Here is a 26,977-nt window from a genome sequence, read left to right on the forward strand (position 1 = left end):
AGAATGATTGTTAGGATAGGGATGCCCCTCCATGTTAGACAGATGTTAATGTTCCTCTGAGCTAACCAAGTGCTAGTGAATCTGATGTACTAACTTGATATTGACTCAGTACACACAAAATCTGGGGAGCGTGTTGAGATTTGTGGTTGAAATTGATGAGAAGACTGAGATCCTAGCTCTGAGGTCAAGTATGTAACACCAAATGTATACCCCTTAAATGCTATAAGGCAACTGTTTGTGTCCCTGGGACCTTTATAGTAAGCTTGTATGAGATTGGGTTACTGGCTGAGGGGGGTGAAACCCTACTCAAGCAGTAAGTACAATTCTTGTCAGGGTCAAGTCACAAGCAAACTCCAAATTAAGCTGTGATTAACCCTCTTGTAGCTTTTAACAATGCAGTCAGGCTTAACTAAGAGGCAATATTTAAAGTCGTTATGCAGCACTTCAAACAGTAATAAAGTGAAAACACAACACTTAAGAAAAATAGAGTAAATATTAATAAATTATTTGCCTCAAGACAGAAAAAGTCCAATCAGTATATCCAGAGTATACTGCATAAAGGCACAAAACACCAACTGTAGTTATCTGGACAATCTAGATTGGGTCAAAGTCACATGTTCAGGCCGACCACGATGAAGCACAGGTTAAATATAAGGACCGAATTAGGCCAGCTGAACAAAATTAGTTAAGTCCTGGTTCGGAGAGCATTGTGAGATCCTCCGTTGGAAATGTGTCATGCAGAGGGGGTTCTGATGAAGCCGTCAATGAGGCTTGAGATGCTAGGTCCTCTATCGTTGTCGAGGACACTGTCAATGGAGGCTTGAGATGGGCGGTCCTGCATCAAGGATGTATCGCACAGTGGCAGTTCCAAATAGCTGAGGGCTGCGCTAGAGATGTGTCATGAAGCGGTGGTTCTTATGTGAAGATGCAAGGAGATGCATCACATTGCATTGGTTCTGCCCAAAAGACCTCATCTGGGCTGGCAGAACACATTTAGGCCCACTTCCAAGGGTCCTGGCCTGGGGTGGACCACTTGGTGGGGGCTGCTAAAACACACAGATGACTGGTCCTGGGTTCAAGGTGAAAGGAGCCTTTTGTGTCCCTGAGGCTCAGATCAGAAGGCAAGCTCACTTGATCTTGGAGTCACTTTGGTGGTCCAGGGTTCAAGATGCAAGTCCAGTCCTTTTCATTCAAGCAGCAGAATAGTAGAACAGCAGGGATGCAGTAGAGGTGACATATGTATTAAAAAGGAAGTGTAGGTAACTGGATTACTTGTTGAGGGGGTGAATCTCTATTTAAGTAGTAATCAAAATCCTTGTCAGGATGAAGTCACAAGCAACCCCCAATTAACAAGTGTTGACCCCTTTGGTAGCTTGGCACAGAGCAGTCAAGCTTAACTTAGAGGCAGTGTGCACAGTATCTGTGCAACGCTTCAAACAGTAATAATGTGAAAACACCACACAAGAAAAATCCCACACCAACGTAGAAAAATAGAGTAAATTTCAATAAATAGATCAAAAGCAAACTGACAAAAATCTAATCATTAGAACGAGAGAACCAGAAACATTCAATTTTAAGGATTTAAGTGAAAATCGCACATAAAAAGCTGAAAATGCCAATTGTAGTCATCTGGGCGTGACAGACCGGGACACAGTCACAAATTCAGGCCAACTGTAATGAAGCGTGGGCCGGCTACAGGGACCCGCTGAACACAATATCTGAATCCTGGTTCTGCGTTGAGGCTTGTGCCATTTAGCAGAGGCAATGTGAGGTCTGGGTGGGGAGATACATTGCACAGCGGCTATTCTGAGGAGTTGTGAAGTGTGAGGTGATATTTTTGCCGGGAGATGCATCGGCTCTGGTGGCCTGTGATGGGTGATGGGAAATCATTGCATTAGGAAAGTCCGTGCAGCAGAGGCAATGCACGGGTCCCGAGGACAAATGCATCGAGCAGCAGAAGCGATGCACCGGTTCTGATTGAGCTGTGCCGTGCCATGGGGTGATGTGTTGGTTCTGCTAAATCCACAGATGGGCTGGCGGAGCACCTTCAAATTCACTTCCAAGCGTTCAGGACTGGGGTGGTACCACTTGGGAGGGCCAGACTCACAGATGGCACACTCCAGGTACTGAGTTCAAGGTTGTTGGAAGCCTGTTATTTCCCTGAGGCCAGCCAACTAGCCCTTGGAGTCAGTTTGGGGTTCTGGGTTTAAAGGTGCTGGTCCCGTCCTTCTCACCTAGTCATGAGGGCAGCAAGTCAACAGGTCAGCACAGCGGCACAGCAGTCCTTCAGAGCAGCAGTCCAGCAGGATGGCAGTCCTTTCAATATCAGAGCAGTCCTTCTGCTTGGCAGAGTCCACAGATCCAGAAGTGTTCTGAAGAGTTGGAACTAAGGGTCCAATATGTATACCTGTTGCCTAGTTTGAAGTGGAGGAAGCTTCTGGAGGTTTCCAACCCCTTCTTACCGATCCTGGCCCCAGCATGTATGTGGCCAAGGAAACTAGTGGCAAACCATTTGTGAGAGAGCTCAGGCAGAGCCTTGGTGTTATGCAAGTGTGATTGGTGAGAGCTCCTCCCCCATCAACTATGAATGGCCCATCCTGCCTACACCCATCTTCTCTTTGTCTCACTATCTAGGGGCAAAGCACAAATGCCAACTGCCAGTTACACCTGGTCCTGTGACCCAGGATCAGGCTGCAGGCACCAAGTAGTTAGGAAAAGAGAATGACAACTTTCTTAAAGTGGCATTTTGAGAATTGTGACTAAGGGCCAGATGTACGAAAGGATTTTACCCATTCTGTGTCTATGGGAAAAAGCTTTCGTACATATGGCCCTAAATATCTGACGTCACAATTAAAGAGGGCTTTTAATGACAATTCTTTAGATACCAAACTCGAGTTGTCAATCTGCTCCCGATTGGAAGTTGTTACCTATTATATGTAATAAGGCATTCCCATATTATCCTATGGGAGGAGTAAGTCTTGTAGTATTAAAAATCAAATGTGGGGGATTTTCACTAACTGGATGTAAAACTTAGAAGTACATGTCCTACTTTTTAAATGTACTGCACCCTGCCTTCTGGGTTGTTCAGGGCCTACACTAGCAGTGACGTATATGTATTAAAAAGGAAGGTTTGTGCCTGGCAAAAGGTTTATATTGCCAAGTCGATATGGCACTTTAAAAAATGCACATAAATGCTTCAATGGCAGGCCTGAGACATGTTTAAAAGGCTACTAAAGTAGATGGCACAAGAGTGCTACAGGTCCACTGATAACATTTAATTTACAGCATACATGTAGTACCACTTTACTAGGAACTTACAAGTAAATTACATGTGGCAATTAGGTGTAAGCTAATTTTACCACGTTCAAAGGAGAGAGCACACGCACTTTACTACTGGTTAGCAATAGTAAAGTGTGCAGAGCCCTAAAGCCAGCAAAAGCTAAATCAGCAACACAGGAGAATTGAAGGCAAAAAATTAGGGGAGAATCACGCCAAGGATGTCAGGCATAACAAGAAGCTTTAGGCCTCGCTAAAGGTTTGTTTTGCCAGGTCAAAGTAGAAGTTTAAAACTGCACAAACTGGCTGCAATGGCAGGCTTAAGACTTGTTTAAAAAGGGCTATTTAAGTGGGTGTCATAATTAGTACTGCAAACCCACTAGTAGCATCCCATTTACATCGCTGGGTACATTTAGTACCACTTTACTCGGGGCTTACAGGTACATTAAATGCCAACTGGGTGTAAGTTCACTTCACCATGTTTAAAGTTGAGAGCACAAACACTTTAGCAGTGGTTAGAAGTAGTAAAGTAAACTGAGTCCTAAAAGACAATAAAAACGTTTTCAGAAAGCAAGAGAGTGAAGGTCAAGCCTTTGGGGATAACCCTGCAGAAAGTCCAGTAAAGCCTTTGTAGCAGTGTACTATTCTTGAATCCATAGTTGTTGAGCAGATTTGTATCCCTGTTCTAAGACATTCTGTGATGCCTACCAGTTCACTCAAGTGAGGTTTATCTTGTGTGTCATGTCCAGATCCTGCCCTGACATCCCCTTGTTAATGTTGAGTTTAAGTTGCATGTATAGTGCCTGCTGACAGGGCTCAATATTGTTTGTGAATGAGTGTATATTGCAGAGAGTGGGTTCCATTCTGAAGTTTCCCTTATTGTGATTTAGCACAAGATTAGGTGTGGACATAGCCTCCTCGGACAGAAGAAACATATTGCCTTCATTCCTGAGCTGGAGGGTGTAAATCCAGACTCTAAAGTGTGGAAGACAAGGAGATAAAGCTGTGTTTAGAAATTCCATATAACCTATTTAGCAGAGTATTGCTGATAAGTCCTTGATGAGAACTGGCATTAACAGAATGAGGTGATTCAGCAGGTTCTGTTGCTGGAAGAAGAGGTTCTAGGCAGAGCCTAGACCTTTTGTCTTTCTTTGATGACAGCCAAGTGGAGAGCTTAACACTAATTGTGCTTGTTGCTTGTGTTCTTTAGCTTGGAGCCAGTCCTATCCTTATCTGCTCACAGAGTTATTACCTTGTACAAAGAATAATCAGCAATGCAGGGGTAAGAAATAGGTCTGATGAAAAGGAACTAATGCAAACCAGTTTCTGAACTGTAGACAGTAGATTTAAATCCCCTGTGCGGACACTATGTATAAACCTTGAAATCAAACCTTCCCTTCTTAGGTTCTAGTCCCAAGCTGCATAACTGATCAAGGGCGGGAGTACTCCGCAGAGTACTGGAAACTCTGCTGTGATCCCGGGCTTTTCTTGCAGCCAGCAAGTCCCCCAGAGTTTAGGGGGCATTACTTGAAATCGTCACATCTTGATGAAGTAGTTCTGCCTGAGACCTGAGATTCTGTCTGCCTGCTAGGAGGGTGGAAGGGAGCTCCATGTCCTGCACTAGCTTTTAGCCCAAGGAAGAGAAGCCCAGCTGCCAAGTAGGAGGGAAGGAACAGGCCAGAAAAAGCTGATTGCCAATGAAGTGTGTCTAGAGCTGACCTCTCTGCCCAAACAAGAGACCTAGTTGGTACCAACAGCTTACCGGAGAGTCGATTCCAGTGACCATCATAGAGGAAGATGATAGAGCTGTCCGGTGTCTGCATTCGCCATGTCAAGGAACTCACTCCTGTACCTCAACCTAGAGGAAAAACTCCCCTCTCGGCAAGTTCTGGAAAAGCTGTCTAAAGTGCCATAACTGAGCCACTGCACAGACCAATATGGAGTGAAGGAAGCATGGCCACTCAAACGAGCTCTAGGGACTGCAAGCATAACTGCTCGTCCTAGGTGGACAACAACTGCACACTCTTGCTTGGAAGCTCCGAGTGTGTAAAGTGTGCACTACAATCATATAAACTAACAGGGTCTGATAGATTTTGCATTCTCTAAACAGATTGTGGTGGGAGTTTGAAAGATTACGGCCTCTTCACAAACGATAAGGTAAAAACAGCACCACCTGAGAAACATTGACAGTGGAAGAAAACTGCAGTCGGCATACCTGCTTACTGATTACAGAGTGACATAAGCATCACAGGTTAGAGGGAAGATTCACTTTGCCAAAGAAAGCCTGCTCCTGTGCTTATGTCTGAGACTTTCTGTTCCTCTGTGCAGTGAACCTTGTAATGCGCATTTCAGTAGTACTACTTGTGCTTTATGTTATGGTGTGATTAAAGTACTTCTGTTTTCTTAAAACAAAAGCCCTGAGCTTGGCTTTCACTTTTTGCATCCATCACTTGATTGCATGAGTTCTCAGTGTCTATCCCTCGAACTACCTTCCTTTTCACCTATTTCTGTTTCTCCTCACTTTCCTGAGATTCAAGCGTGGTAGGTTTACTTGGCTCAGTTTTCAATATCATAGTGGGACAGACACAAATGGTAAAAGGCCCCAAGCCTCACAACCGTGACCAAGTAACTCCTGCGTGCACTGTGGTCTCCCCGAACTGACAATAATAATTTGCCCGAAACTCTCATATTGAAATAGGGAGCGTCACTCATTTGTATTCGAGACCACTCCATTTCATATTCTTATACCTGCTCTCTTGCCCTCAGTGAGTCTTACGTTGCTTGCCTTCAACGTCTACCTTATTTCAAACCATTGGTTTTGCAATGATGCTAGAAGAACTAGTATGCTGAAATTTTGCCACAGTTTCATTGACCATTGTGTTTCCTGGTGGGACCAATATGGTGCAGTCCTGCTGGTTGTACATCTAGCAGTAGCGGCTGGTAGCAAAATTTGGAGGAGTGTACAAAAACTACAACATACACACATAACATAACATACACACGTAACTTACTCACATAACATACACACATAACATAACATACACACGTAACATACACAGATAACATGCACACCAATATAAATTTTAAAAAATAACAAACACTTGCCTTACTCGCTGTCCTGCAGCACGTCCTCGTTCTGCAGCACGGGAGCGGGAAGCCCACAGCCAACTCCCTCATGCAATCAAGACAATGTTTTCATGCTGTAGAGCAGCATTAAAAAAAGTTCTTGATTGGCTGGAACAGGCTGGCTTCATGCCCCAAAAGGCACTGTATGCCTGTGCCAGACAGCCGGGTTGGAGAGGTTTGAAATGCGCATGTCGGTTTGGCCGTAGGAAGGTCGCCACTCAAACCATCATGTGCACTTCAAACAAAGGGGCCACTCCTCACTGCTGCTAAATATTGGCATTGTTTGCTGGCAGAAAGTGTCAAAAATAAAATATAATAAAAGAATGTTATTACTATTTTATTTTTTATGCTTTCTGCACAGCAGTGCAGCGGGGCAACGCTCCCACGGAGGAACCGCCACTGACATCTAGTGGACACCATGCATTGCCTTGCCCCAGAACCGGACCTGTTTCAAGTCTTGTCCTCTCATTCCTGAGGAAAAATTTGCTTTGTTTAGTCTATCTATCCCTGTTTTCGCCACTCACTGCAAGGAAAAGGAGGTTTCCTGCTTTCTTCCAGATTCCAATCCATGATGTCGAGGGCCGTTTTCTTTCTAATCTTATTATATGGGCATCTGAGAGGTCCTGGTTTTTAGTCTGCAAACGTTCCCTGATTTGAGCTCCTGAGTCCTTAAAAATGTATTAAGTAGCGACGTTCCTTTCTCCGATGCGCTTTAGTCACTTAATGGGAGCTCATATTTATTTCAGTATTATATTCTCCTTACCAGTAACAACAGCCTCTCCAAGTACTGTCCTGCATCTGCACCAGTTTCAAGTTTAATACACACTACCGGACTGGTTACAGTAGTTAGCATCACCACGGAATTGTGCCTGATTTCTCATTATCTATTTTAGAAGGATCCATCCTCTCTGCTCTTTGGCACATATGACCCAAAAGGAGTGCTATAATTGTCCTTAATTTCAAGAAAATGTAAACACGATCCAACAGAATGGAGTTTTTGACGGCTTTTTGTTTGCTTCTCATTGTCTATTGATTTGTGCCGTCAATGTCAGGTTCCCAAGTGCAACAGCAGCTCTTTTAAAAAGTCCTCATAATGCCTCCCTTCTGATTTTTCATCAGATCTGCCAAACCTATTCGTCTTCTGAGAATGTCAAAAGAAGATTGACTGAGGCAGTATGCTTCCCTTGCTTAAGCATTTCTCCCAGGACCCGATTTCAGCACAACCATGACACAGTTCATAGCTGGAAAAAACCCTCCCCCCCGGCTCCCTTAAAGGCATCCTCTGTGGAGCAGAGCAGCACGACTAAAGGGCTTAGGGAAAATATGGTTGGATCACCCCACCCTCAAGGTACTTCCCTGACTGCCTTATGTCACCCAGATTACTTTCAAGCTCCACTCCTTTACTTTCAAAGCTGAGAACTGTAGCATGCCCCCACACCTGGCAAGCAAGATCTCTGGTGGCCTGTGTATTTCCCAGAGCAGCAACATCTCCTGGTTTGCATCAAATATAAACAAGCCTTGTGCTACACATTTTTGCATCCAGATGCTGATCCGACATGGTCCCAATTTCTACACTTCCAGAGGGAACTGAAGACTTATTTAATCAGGGAACATTCTGACCACAAGTAAAATGATGAACTGCACCTGGGCTTCTGAAGCCACAAGAAGACATTTATCATTCCATAAGCAAGCTGCACTTCTGTCACTCCTGTTGTATCCTGTCGCTCACAAGTTATGGTGTCCTGTTGCTTTACATCTATGTTTGCACTATATAATTAAACACAGAGGCCCATATTTATACTTTTTGACGCTAAACTGCGCTAACGCAGTTTAGCGTCAAAAAATTTTGCGCCGTCTAACGCCATTCTGAAGCGCCATGCGGGCACCGTATTTATGGAATGGCGTTAGCCGGCGCAAGCAGACCGGCGCTGCCTGGTGTGCGTGGAAAAAAACCACGTAGACCAGGCAGCGCCGGCGTTGGGCAAAAATGACGTTAGGGCGTCTTAAAATGGGGCAAGTCAGGTTGAGGCAAAAAAATCGTCTTAACCCGACTTGCGCCATTTTTTAACGACGCCCATCCCCCATCAACATGACTCCTATCATTGTAAAGATAGGAGTCATGCCCCCTTGCCCAATGGCCATGCCCAGGGGACTTCTGTCCCCTGGGCATGGTCATTGGGCATAGTGGCATGTAGGGGGGCACAAATCAGGCCCCCCTATGGCAAAAAAAATTATTAAAAAAAAAAAAAAATACTTACCTGAACTTACCTGAATGTCCCTGGGGTGGGTCCCTCCAGCCTTGGGTGTCCTCCTGGGGTGGGCAAGGGTGGCAGGGGGGGTCCCTGGGGGCAGGGGAGGGCACTCTGGGCTCATTTTGAGCCCACTTGTCCCTTAACGCCATGCCTGACCCAGGCGTTAAAAAGCGGCGCAAATGCGCCGTTTTTAGCCACGCCCACTCCCGGGCGTCTCTTTTGCCCGGGAGTATAAATACCACGTAAAGGCCTGGGAGTCATTTTTTAAGACGGGAACGCCTCCCTTGCATATCATTAACGCAAGGAAGGGGTTCACGCAAAAAAATGACGCACATTCCGGGAACTTTGGCGCTAGACGCCTCTAACGCCATAGTATAAATATGGCGTTAGTTGGCGTTAGTTTAGCGTCGAATTTGCGTCGAAAAAAACGACGCAAATTCGGCGCAAACGGAGTATAAATACGGGCCCGAGTTTCAGATTTCTATTACTCCTGGGTGGACTCCATGTTTTGTGTTTCTGGTGGTTTAAAGATGTCTCTATAGGTCTGAGCTTCTAGTGCTCCTGGGTGGACTCCATATCACATTTGTTGTGGATTAATCATTGTCTCTAGTTGTTGCACTTGAGTGGAATCCAATCACAACCTCTATAAGTGGGACTTATTTGCCTAGGAAGACATGCAAACCCTTGGAGCACACTGTCAAAGAAAATAAGGATCATTAAAAGCCACCTTGAATTCAGAGCAGCAGTGAAGGCTCGGATGTGTCAAAAATCTGGACACAACAGTCTAAAGGTTATAATGGTCTCAATACAGTGCTTGCAAATCTGCTGCAGGCAGTAGATTCACAGGCAATATCGGTGATGAGCCAATCAAAGGATTGCTCTCCTGTGGAAGGCAGTGCCCTTTTGCATTAGTGTTTCTATTTACAAATATGCATTTGTTCTCATTAATTTTTCCTCGAGACAGTAACAGTTACATTGCCTTGTAGCCTGATCCCGTGTATGGGTTAATCAGTTAAGGATTTCCTTCCTCCAGTGAGCTGTATTTGTCACATCAGCTTCTCCATTTATCAACATTGCTAATCTCAGAGAGCACTTCACAAGTAGGAACGTGGCGTACTGTGCTTGGAACTACTTAACGATTAAATCTTATTATTGTTTAATGATAACACTGATCTTATTTCTTGGAATATTGCGGGGTATGATGCCAAGTTATCCGACCAGGCTTGGATTAGGTGTGTGGCTGACTATGATATTATTATGCCACAGGAAACATGGTCTGAGGGGCTGGCTGCTTGGGATGGCTATGATAGATTTGCCATCCCAGCTGCTCAGTCCCTTGGAGGTCGTGCGAAAGGGGGCCTGGTTACCTTAATCCGCTTTTCCAAGATAGTGGCTGCTTTCCAAATTAATTGTAACCACCAGGGTATATTGCCTGTTTAGGTAATTTTTTAAAATAATTTTAATGTTTTGTTGGTTAATTTTTATAATGCTGTATGGGATGGGGGTGTCAAATTGGGGTTCTTTTCTCCATTCTTCAGGTGATGAAGTATAGAATGGAGGAGGTGGGGCTGGAATTTTGTACCATTGTATCGGGAGATTTTAATGCTAAACTGGGTCGTCACAGTACAGTGGTAAATCCCTTCGAGTATGACTGCGTGGACTACTCGGTGGATGACATTCAGGATGTTAGAGGTAGGGTTTTGATTAAGGAACTTGGGAAGTTGGGCCTTTTGAACTTCCGGGACACTGAAGTAGTAGATTCTCACCAGCTCCCAACATTTGTGGGTAGAGGGTCTGGCACCACAATTGACTATATTTTTGTGTCTCCGTTACTGAAAGATTTGATAATTGGAGGAGAGGTGCTTGGAGAATGTATAAGTGATCATAACCCCCTCACAGTGTGTTTTAAACTTCCAGGGGCTCCAAGCAAACTAGGGCGGGGCGGTCCTGCAACAGTGAAGATAAGAGATCAGGGTAGGCGACTTGGCTGGAAACAGGTAGATGCCCAACAAATTATTGAGAGGGTGGTGGGAGTTAACCTACCCTTGTTTATGGATATACTTTTGAGAGAGATTGTGATGTATGCAATAGCAGAAGTACACATAGTAGTTAGTGACTGTTTAGTCTCACTAGACAGTCGTCCCAACAAACGCAGAGGTGGCTGGTTTGACAAGGCCTGTTACGATGCTAGGGCAATTATGAAATCGGTCCTCAAGGAATATCCCAGAGATAGGCCCGCAGTGAAAGCAGCAAGGATTAAGTATAAAAGGGCTCTGAGGGAAAGTAAGGAAAAAATTTAATTAAAGGCCTGGGTAGAGTTGGAGCACGCCACAGTCCTGAAGGATCCTGGTCTGTTTTGGAAGGTGGTGAATAGAGGTTCTTTTGCAACAGAGACATCTGAGGGTTTGGGCTGTAATATTGCCCCAGAGGTTTGGGTAAATTATTTCTGTAGAATCTTTGAGGGAATCCCTCTAAGAAATAACTGGGAAAAAGAGTGTGTTGTGGTTCCCAATCTAGCGATTAGGTTTTCACTCCAGGAAGTTATTGATGCATTCCAGGGTAGCGCCATTAACAAAGCCCCGGGCCCGGACTCCATCCCCATGGATTTGTATAAATCTTGTCCTCAGTTATGGGCACCTGTTCTTCTAAATGTTCTTAATGCGGCAGTTACTGTGGGAATTCCTGCCTCTTGGAGAAGGACCTGTATTATTCCAGTCTTTAAAAAGGGGGATCGGAATGACCCTAAGTCCTATAGCCCTATTTCCCTACTTGACTCTTCTGGGAAGATTTTGGGACGGATCATCTTAAGGCGTATTGAGGCTTGGATGGCAGAAAAGGAAATTTTGAGCCGGGACCAGTATGGTTTTAGGGAAGGTCTTGGCACCCGTGAACAGTGTCTTAATCTTCTGATGATGATTGGGAAATACACGCAAGCTAGGAAGGGCACCCTCTATCTTGCCTTTATGGACCTTAGTTGTGCCTTTGATAAGGTAAATCGGTCCATATTGTGGGAAAGGTTAAGTCAGTTAGGGATGGATCCTGATATTGTGGAGCTACTCCGGTACCTCCACTCAGGATCGGTTGCCAATGTGAGGGTGGGGACAAATGGGGAATGTTCAGAGGCTTTTAGGCTCACCAAGGGCATTCGCCAGGGGTGTGTGTTGGCCCCTACTCTGTTCCTTTTATATACTAATGGATTGTTGGATTTCTTGGTGGAACACTGTAGGGATGTCCCCAAGGTGAATGACACTAATGTTCCGGTGTTGACGTATGCGGACGATGCGGTCCTTATGGGCTGCACTATGAATGGTCTCTGTAAAGTTGTTAGAGCCTATGCATCTTACATGTCAGGCTTGGGTCTAGAGATCAATTATAAGAAATCGCATTTTATGGTATTTGGTAAACCTTTGAGCAGGGTTGGGGAGCTAAAGGTTGATGATCAAATCATTAGCAGGGTTCATTAATTCCCATATTTAGGGGTGATTTTTGATGATAAAGGCTCATGGAAACCCTCTATTGCCAGAAGGAGTATGCTCTTCCATGCCTCAGTTGGTGCCACTTTTGATTTTGCTGTAAGAGTAGGAAGTAAACCCATTAAGCCTCTGCTTGAAATCTATAGGCGAAAATGTCTCCCTGTCCTGTTGTATGGTGCAGCACTCTGGGGATATATGGACACCCAAGTGCCCATTATTGAAGAAAATCACTTCTGTAGAAGACTATTGGGTGTTGGCCAAAATATCTCTGGTTTTTGCTTGCATTTAGAATTAGATCTTGAGTGTGTGCAAGATACTATTCAGTTGGCTCCCCTTTTGTTATGGATTTCGATTTGGAGAAATTAATTTGCCGTTTTTAATAGAGAGATTTTAAGGGGCTGTTTGGCCTGCGATAATGTAAAATGCATTCCCTGGCTGATGTATATAAGAAAGGTAGCACAGGATTTGGGGCGGCCGGATTTGTTTGACTCTCCCGAGGGTCTGACTAGCCAGGATAAAAATTGGGTGAAGGAGAATTTTTTAAGAATTTGGAGGGCTGAAAGAGAGGGAAAGGAACTAGGGAAACAATTGGTCAGGGATTTTATTATGTTAAAGATGGGGGTGGGTCCTGAGCCCTATCTCCTAGCATTAAATGACCTGAGCGAAAGGACTCTTATTACTCGATTCCGTTTGGGGATCATTAGAAATAATCTCTGCTTTCCGTTAGGTCAGTATGGTGCAAAATCTATCAGACCGTGTCCCTGTGACGGGGGGTCCCTGCAGACCTTGTCCCATTTTACATTTTTCTGTGTTTTTTACGCACCTTTCAGAAGACGTTTTTTATTACTCCTGCTGAGGCCAAAGGGTTTTGTGCAATTTCGTCCTGCTTTTATGTGGTTGCAAATGGCCTCAGATGCTTTGGTATGGAGGGGTTTGGGATTGTTTTTGAAGGGAACCATTACTTGGCGTAATAACCTAGAGTGTTTCTAAGGGACTTTTTTAGAATATTATTCTTGGTATCGAGCTTGATCTGTCTTTTAAATTATGATTATTGTTATTTTTTTGTTTTATCGATATTATGGCTTATTTATTGTTGTTTATGTAATTTAAGGGTTGAATTATTTCATACCGAATAACGTTTTTTCGATAACACTGTTATAGAATAATAATTGACACTTTCAACTCTAATTTATAAGCGCTATGGGAAGTCAATTATTACATGACTCATTGAGTAAGTGATTCTTCTACACCACTCTGCGTTGGTGCCTTACTGATTGAATACTAACATGGGCCAGTCACATATAGTATGGGATATCCTTATGTGACCAATCTCATGTGATTGATCCAATGCCCATTGATTTGGAATTTTCTAGGCTCCCGCAGGACCATAGATTCAAGCATGTGGCAACTCTAACAATCTAAGGTATTTCTCCTCCACCTGTCCTAATCTTAATCACTCTACCATTTGATCATTCTATTAATGTTTGTCTCATTATGATTCTCCAACTTAGGGGTCCAGTTATCACCTGTCCTGATGAGGCTTCTCAATTTAAGACAAGATCAATGCTGTCGACAATATGCTGTACACAAAGTTAATGATTGGATGCATTTAACAGAATCCTAGACATATATAAGCCTTAAAGAAAAATACACAAATTGTATGCTCTCTATAAACACACAAAAATAATTCACTATATTGTTCACTACTTACTCTCTTATGTGTTATCACTGGGGACACAACACAGTCCTGTCTTTGTATGCAGTTGCAACTCATATATGGACAATATTATGTAAATAATTAATTTTCAAAAGTTCCTTGTTTCTTAAATGTTTTTGACCTTTTCAGGTCTGATGGATTTTTTATTAATAAACATTGACTGTACACAGCTATTTCATGGTCAACCATTATCCAATTTGAAATTAGTTCCAGGTTGACGTAATGTCTGTGCATGCATGTGGCAGGAAGCTCATTGTTTTTAGTAACATTTTGAGTCTGCCAAACAAATGTTTCTCATGGCCCCTTTTCTCACCCCTTTACTTTGTTCTGTAATTCTAAGAAATCGGTTTACTGGTGGAGGGGAGGAACCCTACTCAAGCAGCAACCACAATCCTTGTAAGGGTGTAGTCAAAAGCCATCCACAAACTATAATTTGCTCATTCTTTTGGTAGCTTGGCACAAAAGCGGTCAGGCGTAACTTGGAGGCAATATATAAGGATTTATGCAGCAATACACACAGTAATAAAGTAAAATGCAAAGCAAAAAAAATCACACACCAATTTAGAAATATGGAGTTAAATTTATTTAATATTTTAAGAAAAAAAATAAAAAAATAAAACTGGTTCGACAAAACTCCAATCAGTAGAATCGGAGATATGTAATTTTAAATATTTAAGTGAAAATGCACAAAAAAGCACAAAGTGCAGTTGTGGTTGTGCTGTACCAGGACAAAGTCACAAGTTCAGGTCAACCTCAATGGAGCATGGGCTGAATACAGGGACCAAGCTGGGCCCGCTGAACAAGTGTATCTTAAATCTTGGTTGTGGAGGGATGCAAGATCCCACGTCGCGGATTGAGCATGCCATCATCAGGAGCATGTGATACGAAGTCCTGCATCAATGATGCATTGTACACCAGCTGGTTCCAAAGAAGTTGCATAGCTTGCAATGTGGAGTCCTGCATCATCGCTGAGGATGCCGTCGACATGGAACTTGCGATGTGAAGACCTGTGTTGAGTATGCATCGGGGATGGGTTCACAGCTGCGGTTCTCAGGAGGCTGTAGGCTACGATACAAAGTCCTCCATCCAGAATGCATCACACAGCAGTTCTGATGCAGAGTTTTGGAAGACGATGCATCGCACTGCGGTTCCAATGCTGAGTTTTGGCAGGTGATGCATCATGCTGCGTTGGTTCCACAAGAACCACAGCTGGACTGGCAGATCACCTTCAGGCCAACTTCTAATGGTCCAGGACTGAGGTGGCACCATATAGGAGGCAGGACTCACAGATAGCAGAGTCCTGGTGCTGGGTAAAAGGTTGCTGATGGCTGTTATGTTCCTAAGGCTCTGATCAGGAGGCCATCCAACTAACCCTTGGAGTCATTCTGGTGGGCCTTGGTTCAAGATGCAGTCAAGTGCTTCTTGCAAAGGCAGGAAAGCAGCAGTCCAGCACAGCAGGGCATGATAGTGGCAGTCATTGAAGCAAAGTAGCACAGCAGTCCTTCTTCTGAGTCTTCCACAGGTCCAGATGTGTACTGAAGAGTAAGGACTGAGGTTCCACCATTTATACCTGGTGCCCACTTTGAAGTAGTAGTCAGTTCTGGAGGTTTTCACCCCCTTGGATGTTTGGCATCCCCTTTCTCCCTGCCCTGGCCCCAGCTTGTTTGAAGACACAAAAGACTAGTGGCAAATGCCTTGTGAGTTTTTTGGGCCGAGCCTTTGTGATGTGCAGGTGTGGTAGGTGACAGCTCCTCCCCCTCGTAAAGTCAGAGTGGCCCATCCAGCCATCATCTAGCTTCCCTTTGTTTCACTGTCTGGGAACAGTACTCAACGACCAGCTGACAATCACACCTAGTCATATGACCCTGGGATAGGCTGCAGGCCCCAAATGGTTAAGACAAGACAATGTTAAGTTTCTAAAAGTAGCATTTTCAAAATTGTGACTAAAAATTCAACCATACCATTAAAGGGGGTTTTAAATTACAATTATTTAGACATGTAACTAGATATTCCTTCGTGCTCCCACTTGAATGTTATCACTTATCAAATGTAATAAGTTAACCCCTTTATCTAGTTCTTATTCTAAACATGATTTGTTCTGAGAGAAAAGCAGACCAAAACCTCCAGGCTTCACTGCTATATACTTAGAGCAAAGAAAAGGCAAGAGTACCAAAACCTCAGTCAAGACAGAAGAAGTTAGCCAAATATTACATTAAAAACAAAGTGCATTCTTGAATTTTATTGAATTGCATCTTCTTTATTATTTAGTTCTTTCTTCATAAAGATTCCTTCTGCTTCGCCTGCTTCACAAGTGAAGATTAAAAGGCAACGTTTTTTTTGGGTGATCTCTCTGACCATGCTAAGATTCCATTTGTTTTGGGTAAACGAGGCTCACAGTGCTTCACAGTTCTCTATTGTTGAAAAGCAGAAGACACATTGGCACGGTTATCATAACAGTGTTGGACAGGCAGTGTGATTTAATTTAACAAGTAACATTATTTTTCCCTTGTTGTAAAATGATTAATGAAAATCACCAGCGTAGAATAGCAAGCGCCAGTCAGGAACTGATTTTGCAGATCTGGCTTACCAAGTATGGCTGCAGGATCGTCCGTCGTAACCCTAGAGTTGAACGGTAGTTAAAGGGCACAATAATTGTGACTGGAGCAAGGAACAGTCAGTCTTTCGGCAACAGCAAGTCACTAGACTGACGCTGTTGGAGTGTAGCTTTTATAATAAAAAATTAACATGAACTGCTTGCAATTTAATATACACTGATGCTGCATAAGAAAATGTATTAATGTGCTTCTAATGTACACGTTTGAAGGGTGCCCACGGGGAGTGGCCACCAATGTATACGTTGACTAATGATGAATTCATGATGTACTAATGTGTGAATTTATACCAGCTTTATGAATCATGTAGTAAGGATTTGCCAAATGAATCACTAGGCCTTAGTTAGCAAGAGTCTGGGCCTAGCTGCCTGGTCTCATATTAAATGTGTTTTTCTAACGTGCAATGTGCTGTCCTCCTAAAGGACGTGTAGCTGTACTTTACCAGAAGCCGGAGATGTGTGTATAACCGTAGTAAATTCTTTCTCATGAGACCCGACTTGCTCAAGGAGACATTCTTGCTGAATGTAACAGTGTAATTCGCAACAGGTACAAGGTAGCCCAAACCGGTTGAGACAATGGAGCTACTGACTAAAGCAAGGAGTGTTACTTTTTCTACCTGACATTCTACCCGTTGAAGATGTTAATCACAGGAGCCAATAAACTGCATGAGAACTGTCCTAAGTGAAGATTTTAGTGAGGGGATCAACGGATCGGCATACTACCCTAGCCTAAATGAGGTGCACCCGATCTCTGAAGCGATAAGCAAGGTTGGGCCTGGTTAGTTTAGCGCTTCTTAGCGCTTCTGAGATCGGGTGCATAATTCATGCCAGGATAGTAAGGCAGGCGGCACTCTGCCACAAGCAGAACTCCGCACAATTGCATGGAGTTTTAAGCCAACTCCGTGGAATTTCGTGGAGTAGAACTCTGTGAACTAACCCACCACTAATAAATAAAGGGCTCTCAACCCACTCTTCAGTTCACTACTGTATCTGTAGAAGGCCTCTCAGACAACTGCCTGCTGCCGTGACCTGCTGTGCACTCTACCAGACAGCTGCTGTACCTGGATGCACTGATTTGCTGCCTGGAGTCTGCCTTGAACCCTCAGAGGCCAGCCCTGCAGTTGAGCCCTGCATCTACATCTGCACATAAGACTACCAGAAGTGACCCCAAGGGTTAGTTTCCTGGCCTCCTGTTCAGAGCCACAAGGACATAACAGGATCCTAGCATTTTGAACCCACACTTGGATCCAACCTGAGTGAGTCCTGAACCTCCATGAGGTCTCCATACATTCCTGATCCCTTGGTTGTCTACTAGGCACTATTTTGAACCTTCAACTTTAAAAATTCTTAACTCTACTTCTACTGATTGGATTTTTGTAAGTTTGGTGTCCAATTTTTTCATTGCAATTTACTCTATTTATTTAAATTGGTTTGGGATTTTTCTTGTGTTTTGTTTTCACTTTATTTCTCATTATGTGCTACATAAATACTTAGGGGCATATTTATACTCTGTTTGCGCCGGAATTGCGTCGTTTTTTTTTTTACGCAAAGCTAACTTCATATTTATACTTTGGCGTTAGACCCGTCTAGCGCCAAAGATCTTGGAGTTTGCGTCATTTTTTTGCGTGGACACCTACCTTGCGTTAATGATATGCAAGGTAGGCGTTCCCGTCTAAAAAATGACTCCAAGGCATGTGCGCCTTATTTAAACTCCCGTGCAAAAATGACGCATGGGAGTGGGCGGGTCAAAAAAAATGACGTCCAGCCGCTTTTGCGTCATTTTTTAACGCCTGGTCAGGGCAGGCGTTAAGGGACCTGTGGGCTCGGAAGGAGCCCAGAGGTGCCCTCCCATGCCCCCAGGGACACCACCTGCCACCCTTGCCCACCCCAGGAGGACGCCCAAGGATGGAGGGACCCATCCCAGGGAACTTAAGGTAAGTTCAGGTAAGTTTTTTTTATTTTTTATTTTTGTGGCATAGGGGGGCCTGATTTGTGCCCCCCTACATGCCACTATGCCCAATGACCATGCCCAGGGGACATAAGTCCCCTGGGCATGGCCATTGGGCAAGGGGGCATGACTCCTGTCTGTGCTAAGACAGGAGTCATTTCAATGGGGGTTGGGAGTAAAAATAAATGGCGAAAATCGGGTTGAGGCCAATATTTTGCCTCAGACCTGACTTGCCCCATTTTTTGACGCCCAAGCTCCATTTTCCCCTACGCCGGCGCTGCCTGGTGTGGGTAATTTTTTTTTACGCACACCAGTCAGCTGCGCCGGCTAACGTCATTCCATAAATAAGGCGCCCACATGGCGCTTTGGAATGGCGTTAGCCGGCGTTCAAATTTTTGGCGCACAACTGCGTTGGCGCAGTTGTGCGTCAAAAAGTATAAATATGGCCCTTAACACCTTGTCTTTCAGTTAAACCTGTCTGCTTTTGGTGGCAAGCTACCCAGGGTTAAGCACAAGTTAATTTAGTTGCTTCTTGTGGTTCACCCTGCAAGAGATTGTGGCTGTTTCTTGACCAGGGCTTGTACCCCAGTCAATCACCAACCCAATTTCTCAAATTTGAACTTTAAGTAACCAGATAGATGGTGATTTATTTCATGCCCCCTTTATACATTTGCTTTTGTAAGGTGTTTTAGAGACACTGTATATGTCTTTAATTTCAGTGCTTGGTTGGGTGATGATTTCCTCTTTCCATCTTCATAAAAATAATCATAAAATTCATGGCACAATTGAAAGGCTTCTTTAACAGAAACACGATTAGTACAACAGCCACATCAGAGACCTTTTGATAATTTAATACATTTATTGCAAGCATATGGTAGTATCATATAGGGATGTTCTGTTTTTTTGTGGAGCATGCTTGCAATAAAAAATTAAAAAAATAAAACCTAAATGTTGCACCAGCATGTTATGGCGAGACATATTAGCTTTGAATGTGTTTATTTAAAAGTGTCCGTTAAAAGAAGACACTTGAGAACTCAGTTGCTAATACCCTTATATTACCTCTCAAAAACAATAATTCTTTGCACCATGAAGTTTGAAGTGACTCCATCAGTTAAGGCCTATACTGCCTATCAAGAAACTTTTACAGTTGCTCACATTTACAGTACTTTCATGTAGTAAGCACCCTTATGAAAAGGCTTGTTTCTTCTTTAGCTCTCTATCTGTCCCTCTTCTTCACAGCACAAGATAAACTCTCCTTCCCTTACAACCGAGGACCTTCTAGATTGGTATCAAACTTACAGGAAGTAGTGGAGCTGTTCTGTAAAATTGAAAATGCGTGGAAAGTCATTCCCAATAGATCCCTCCCACTTCAGCCTCTGATATTACGTAATATTCTGTACGCACACTTTGCACCACAATTCTAAAGCAGCACAACAACTGGTAAAGTACTAATTAATATAAAGCCGCCAGGGCCACCGACCACGGGAGCACCGCCAACAGGCTGGCGGTGCTCCAACGAGCATTCTGACCGCGGCGGTTCAGCCGCGGTCAGAAGCGGAAAGTCAGCGGTCTCCCGCTGACTTTCCGCTGCTCGTGTGAATCCTCCATGGCTGCGGAGCGCGCTCCGCAGCCATGAGGATTCTGACCCCCCCTACCGCCATCCTGTTCATGGCGGGAAAGCCGCCATGAACAGGATGGCGGTAGGGGGGGTCGCGGGGCCCCCGTAAGAGGGCCCCGCAAAGTATTTCAGTGTCTGCCTTGCTGACACTGAAATACGCGACGGGTGCCACTGCACCCGTCGCACCTTCCCACTCCGCCGGCTCGATTACGAGCCGGCATCCTCGTGGGAAGGTCGTTTTCCCCTGGGCTGGCGGGCGGTTTTTCAGCAACCGCGCGCCAGCCCAGGGGAAAACTTGTAATACCCGCCGCGGTCTTTTGACCGCGGCGCGGTATTTTGGAGGGCGGCAACCTGGCGGGCGGCCTCCGCCGCCCGCCAGGGTCATAATGAGGCCCAGTGTCTCTTTGTTTATTTGCTAAAAGTACCATGACCTGATTTTGAATATAAATTGTTAAAAACTGCAGGTAGAAGAAAAGTGCAGGATGTGTATCCTCTTGTGAAATGTAAACAATTTTGAGCATTTTAAAATTGGGCAATGATATTCATTTCATTACCAAGGGCCTGATTACGACTTTGGCGGATGTGATAGTCTGACACAAACATGACAGATATCCCACCCTCCGTTTTACAAGTTACATAGAATATAATAGAACTTGCAATACGGCGGCCGAGAGATCCATCACGTTTGTGATGGAGTATCCCATCTGCCAATGTTGTAATCAGGCCCCAAGTCTGTGCTCCCTTCCACCACTGCAAACGCAGTGCCCACTCTGCTCATATAATGCCCTCCCTGCCTCCTGCCACTTCTGTTTTTCAGTAGTACCTGGTGATATTTGAAAGTGGTTGGGCGTAATACTCACTCTGAATTCCAGAGAGCTGAGGAAGCAAGTGAGCTTGACTTCTTCTAAGTGGACTCAGGGGGGGTGTTCTCCCTTGAGAAATGTATGATTAATAGTATCCCATGGATCATTTTAACAGCAATTTTCACATAAATTAGCCAAAAGGCTATAGACACTGAAAGGAAGCTTATGAAGTATGCTAATACGCTCACTGTGTGCCAGGGAAGATAGACCTTTCCAAGGAGTGGAACCAGTTTTTTAAAAACTTGATATGAATTCACCCCATGTGTCTGGAATAACCTCTAGTATGCCAGGCCCATCATTATGTCAGGGGCCCGCTCCCAAATGCCATACTTTGCACTTTTAATCGAAGAACTACACATAATATGCCAGTGCATGCAATTTGCCACAGGTGCTCCATACTATGGACAGCCTCTGTTATGCCAAAATGGCCTCCTAAGTGTTGGCAACAGCATTTTGCCATGAGTTCCCCTATGTGTCAAGAATAACCTAAAGTTTGCCAGAGCCTGCATTTTGCCATAGTATACACACACCCATATGCCATTATTGTGGTCTCCCAGAAGCCAAGAGCAACCTCCAGTATGTCAGGGACAACAGAACACTTGCAAGCACAACACTCACTCACTTGTACACTCACATTAACTTGTGCACTCTTATACCTACTTGCTTGCATTAACAATCTCACTCATCCTCACACACTCAATCACACTCTCTCACAAACTGTGCCACACTCGCTCACTCTTGCACATTCTCTGACAGTTTAGAACACACCTTCTCTTTCACTCTCACATGCAGCTTCTTATATGCTCCCTAACAAACACACTTACTCTCTCTCTCATTCACACAATGCTTGCATATTCTTTCACATACTTTCTAACACACTCCTATATTTTCAACCTACTTATGTTAGACATACTTGTACTTCTGCTGCCCCTGCTACACATGTCCTGGATGTTAGTGAAGCTTGGCAAAATTACTTTCTCTGCACACCAATTAAAAAACAAAATAGCATTGTCAGTGCTAATTCTCCTATAAGCTGTAAGTGAAATAGTGTGCTTCCTGATAGAGACAAATTGGGTTATATTTGGTCTTACATGCAGACCAAGCATTAACAGTACTAGAAATAGACTTGACAACTTTGTAAAAAAGCTGTTGACACTTTTTATCTGCACAACACCATTGGTAGCCCATAAGAGACAGCATGCCAGGCAGGTTTTTTCCTGAGTTTCTGTGTCACCCAAGGAGATTGTTTTACATATGTCCAAGCATTCGCCTTCAGCACCTATGTCCTCAGCCATGTTCACCATCGCATATTAGGTCTGTTATTGGTGAAGGTAGAGTTTTATGAATGACTGCACCTAAGGGGTGTACATAGTAAGGGCATTTAGTGAGTCATAGCGACCTGGTGAAAGAAAGGTGGTTATTAAATAGGGCGGACATGGGTCAACTATATGGAATAAAGCCACAAACAAGTCAAGGTAAAACAGCTTTGGGGGGCGTGGCTTGGTACTGATGCACTAGAAAAGCAGAATCCAGCACTTCTGGCCGAACTCCACCATCTAGGGGCATCCTCTGCCAATTTACCCAGAATCGACCTAGGGAAGTGTGCAGTGCAGGTTGGCTACCCCACGTTGACCTGAGCCACTGCAGAGTTCCTGGGGCCATTTCGAATGATAAATCTCCCCGGGCTGCTCTCTGGCTGTGGGCGGCCATGCAACAAAATGGCAGCATAGGCTTCAGAGATGGCAGTGCCTGACTTTGCGGACTCTAGGATGACTGTAGGGGGAATGCAGCGATGCAGCAGCAGCAATGACTGTGGAGGTGGCTGACTCCTGGGGCAAAGCAGGCCCCTGACACTACACAGCTGGGTGCTGACTTGGGAGTGCCATGAGTGACTGAGGCATGTGTTGCACCTTTTGCGGCTGGAAAACGTGAGGCACACTGGTGGCAACCATGTGTGCACCTTGGACTGGATCAAAAGAGGAGGGCCCTTAAGCATTTCTTGAACGCCTTTACTGCCACTGCAACCTCCATCACAGCTAGTAAAGGCAGAAGATGACTGCACCAGCTGGGGACTCAGTTTAGGAGGCACACTTGCTGTTACTTGCCCTCTCTGACACTCATCAAGGATCCCAGCTGAAGGGCAAGAGGGTTTGCATAACTCACTGGGGCTGTAGCAAGCCCACACAGCCGTAGCCATTTAATTACAGCAGGACCCAGGGGTGGGACTCCCCTTTTACCTTGTGCCTCATCCCAGCTCCTTGCTGCGGTGCCTCCCCAGGCCACACTTCAAGCCCCATCAGGGATGCTCCTCTCTGTGCGATGCTACTGCAGCAACCACCTGGGCCCTGAGACATCTATATACGTACCTCCAGGAAGCGTTCACCAATGGTGGGCAGTAACACACACTTACTGGGGCCCTTCTTGCTAGTGGAGCTGCTGATCTGGCTGGAAGCCACATCCAGATGCCTCAGTGAGACCTGTAGCACTGAGAATCTGACCCCGGTCAGGGCGTTTGATGCAGCTCACCCCTGTGGCATAAAAAGCTGGTGCTGCCCGTCTGTTCATCCCAGACTTGTGAGCACCCACTTGGTGCAGGGGGTAGATCTGGTGTGGGCTTCCCCCCTCCTCTCTCCCAGGCCTACTTCCCTTTCATGAGGTGGTGCTGTGACCAGAGGAGCAGCCTGAACTTTCAGACCTGGGTCAACTTGCCGTGCTTGTAAATTTTCTTGCCTCTAAGACTTCAGATTGGGACAGGAAATAGCACATGACCCATAGGCCAGTGGTTCCCAACCTGTGGTCTGGGGACCCCTGGGGGTCCGTGAAGCCTTCTCAGGGGGTCCGCGACTGGTTCAAAAATGAAAAAATATTAACAAATATTAGGTCCCTAGCTTCCAGTAATGACTCAGGAGGGGGTCCCCGGATTCCAGTGATGATTCAGTGGCGGTCCCCGGGTTCCATTAATGTTAAAATGGGGGTCCACATAAATCAAAAGGTTGTGAACCACTGCCATAGGCGATTGACCTCTTGCCTACAGAGTGTTTGTTAGCCTACATTATTTTTCCCCTCAACATCGTGGCTTGATGACATTGCACCGCATGTTGGTGTGCCCTTTCCATTTTCTACAACTGTGTCAAGGGAGACAACCCTTTCATTGGAAGACTACTCAGCAACTGGAACCCTAACACCTTGGGCAGTACTGCACTAGGCCAACAGTAACCATCCTGGTGGGCTCCCCTTTTAACACCTTACTGAGTCTGCACTGGGATGTAAACATGGGTTAAACCACATAGAACAGGGCAGTACCAGACCCTACTTCTTCCCAGGACTCAAACCTTAATGTTCCAGATGGGATTACCCCTGGATTGGCCAAACAAGCTACTGCTGTGGAACGCACGATGGAGAAGGTTACCCCTGAAGTGGCATCCATGAGGGAACGGCTGACACAAGTGGAGGACAAAGTTCGGACATTTGAAGCCTGAGTGGAAGATGCTGAAAATAAAACCAGAAGGAACCACCTTCACATTATATCCCTAGAGGGATCATGGTCACCTTTTTGGAGCCCTGGCTATGCAACAAAGTAGCCCCAAAGGGGCTAGTGCCAAACTATGCTCTGGAGTGAGCCCATCAACTGTCGGCACAGCCTCCACTTCCGGGGCAGACTCCCAGACCAGTTGTGGCCAAGTTTTTTCATTACAGAGACCGTGACCATATACATGAGCAGGCCAGGATCAAAGGTATATCATGGTAGAGAACTGGAGGGTGAAGATCTTCCCAGACTTTACTAAAGAAGTCCAGCAGGCCTCCTTTCAAGCTGCCAAGAGGCACCTCAGGAAACTCAGAATTTCCTATGCTATGCTATTACCTGCCCAGCTGTGTGTAACCCTCGAGAACATGGTACACTTCTTCCTCTCTCTTCCGCTGCTCTGAGATTGGATCGATGACCTCCCTCATGAGGGAAGTGGAGTGCTGGCTGATGGTCTAGGGGCACTCAGAAGACCCACCCAGAAAGAAATCAAGAAGGGGCACTAGAACTGTACCCTCCTGCTCTTAAGCACTCCATGAACAGTGCAGGGTAGTGAAGGTGGTGGTGGCCGTCATCAGTGCCGCTCCGATTCACCCTCTGTGATGGGTAAGACGACCCTAGAGATAATGACTCTGATAATGCCTTGACCTCCTCTTGGGGCTCAGGGACCTCATTACCTCTGGTAACCCCCAGCACTTCTGATGAGATTATTTAAATGCCACACTGTGGCAATTACTGTGTTTTTATACTGGAAGTGAATCCAGATTCACCTACAATATGCGTTTGATTTCTCTTTAATGGATGCCCAGGTCGACTGGGAACTGGGGACATGATCTCACTATTAGCCTTTCGGATAGGATAATTCGGGAGACACACGTGTGGTGCACCTCCCCTGTATTAACATATGTGTGTGATGACCGCACATGCATTGTGTGATTGTTTTGTTTTGAGGTTTGGATGGGGAGTCATTTTCTTCTTGTCCTGTGGTTTTGGAGTTGGGTTGTTGCATTTTGGTTGCTTAGGTTGATGTGTTGGCATTCTCCTCCCCTCATACTTGGGCTACTTCCAGAATGGTCGTGGGCTCCTACCTATTATGTGAATGTGAACTCTCTCCACAGCTGGGAGCAGACTGGACATAACCCTCCCGCATGACATTCACCCTGACTTACAATTTCATGAGCTGGAACATCGGTGGCCTTACTAGTATGGCTAAAAGGTACACAGCATTTACCTGCTTAAAAAGGAGGTGGATACATATAGCACTCCTTCAAGAGGCACACCTTACAGTCTCTGAGAAGGAGGCATTATGTAAGAGATGGCAGGGTCAATTGTTAGCAGCATCTTATTCCACCTTTGCCAGAGGGTCCTCCTGTGGATCTGCCCTGCACAGCAGGCCATGACTTAACTAGTGCATGGATTTATGCCCCTAACTCAGACCAGGTGGGATTCCTTGTCAACCTGACTAGGATACTGGCCAGAGATGCGACACAGGACATTCTGTTAGGGGGGGACTACAATTGTGTTGCTAACCTGAATCTTGACAGGTCTCACCCACCACTGGGGGACTCACCAGTGTGTCGGATGGCTAAAGCCTTTTCAACATGGCAGTAGTGGTGGGCATTGGTAGACTCCTTGAAATGCTTTCACCCTAGAAACAGTGTTTATTCATTCTACTGTGGAATGCATGAATTACATGTCCGTTTTGATGTTTACTGTGCTCTCCAGGTGTCCACAGAGCGGGTCAGAATGTACAATATCTCTGTTGGATGATTTCAGACCACAACCTAGTGCTGCTATCCCTGAACTGGCATAGAGTGTGCTCACAAATACCTGAATGGCGCCTATGGGTTAAGGCACTAGAGAACCCTAGGTTCTTATACTCCATAGTGGAGGCGATCAGAAATTATATTGGGCACAATGCAACAACCACCTCCTCTGCCTTGGTCGAGTGGGATGCCCTTAAAACCTTTATTAGAGGGTAATGCCTGACTAAGGTAGTGGGTGTATGGCACACAATCGTGGGAGAGGTAGGAGCACATGAGAGGGAGGCCGCTCGTCCTGGGAACCCAGCCCTCAAACACCAGTTCCTGCTGGCCAAAGTGCAATTGACAGTACATACTGAAAAGCTCAGATGATTTGACCACCGTGAGTACATGACACATGCTCATACTGAGCACAATAAGGTAGGCATCCTATTGGCCTGGTTGAACAAACCCACAACTAGAGGCTTCCTTACTGTAGAGATCGAATCAAAAATGGGGGAATGTTGTTATACTCTGGACCAAATGAATAGAAGATTTGAGGAACATTATACCATGCTTTATCCTCCCCCGCCATTCCTGCCCCCCGGAAGGTAGAAGAATTTCTGAACCCTATAGCTCTCCCGATGTTTACACCAGACTCCATGGTTAATCACCCTTTATACAGAGGTCTGAGAGATGGGCCATCTCCCTGCCTCCACTAGAAAGGCTGTGGTTGTTCCACTATTGAAGCAAGGCCACCTCCCGTACAATGTTCGGGCATATCACCCTAGTCCATGCCGAGCATGGATTATGAAAATCTTAGCCATA

This window comes from Pleurodeles waltl, chromosome 10 (genome assembly GCF_031143425.1).
Source record: "Pleurodeles waltl isolate 20211129_DDA chromosome 10, aPleWal1.hap1.20221129, whole genome shotgun sequence".
NCBI lineage: Eukaryota > Metazoa > Chordata > Amphibia > Caudata > Salamandridae > Pleurodeles > Pleurodeles waltl.